This window comes from Belonocnema kinseyi, chromosome 5 (assembly GCF_010883055.1).
Source record: "Belonocnema kinseyi isolate 2016_QV_RU_SX_M_011 chromosome 5, B_treatae_v1, whole genome shotgun sequence".
Taxonomy (NCBI): Eukaryota; Metazoa; Arthropoda; class Insecta; order Hymenoptera; family Cynipidae; genus Belonocnema; species Belonocnema kinseyi.
Genome location: NC_046661.1, coordinates 69,185,187 through 69,185,626, shown reverse-complemented (window position 1 = coordinate 69,185,626; position 440 = coordinate 69,185,187). Strand labels below are relative to the sequence as shown.

Here is a 440-nt window from a genome sequence, read left to right as displayed (position 1 = left end):
GTGGCACCATTCGCCAAAGATCTACCGTCAACTTTTGGAGTTTTCCATTTACTCCCAATATATAAGTTAGGTAGCTCATGATATACATTCTATATTAATATTGGAACATATCAACGTAGTAGGCCCAAGCCCACTTTCGAATATTATATTGGGCGGGGGGTAAAGGTTTGCAGTTTAAAAAAATCGATTTTTTTTTGTTTGTCTTTTCTTATTGTTAAACATTTCAAGAATATACTCCCAAAATTTTAAGTCGATCTGAGCAAAACTCTCAAAGTTATTGTCTAGTTAGTCTCCTGTCCTCTATCACTACAGCAATGACACCTGCGGGCTTCTAAAACTTTAAACACGTTTTTCTCAAAACTATTTTTTCAAAGTCCGTGTTCACTGCCATTTCAAAACTACTTTACCGATTTAGTGCAAACTTGGTACACATTTTCTAC

At 35.2% G+C, this 440-nt stretch overlaps 1 protein-coding gene across 3 annotated transcripts in view; it reads right to left on the bottom strand.

Moving 5' to 3' along the window:
- Positions 1 to 440, bottom strand: part of LOC117172831 — a 241,228-nt gene that overhangs the window by 219,577 nt on the left and 21,211 nt on the right. The window lies entirely within an intron of this gene.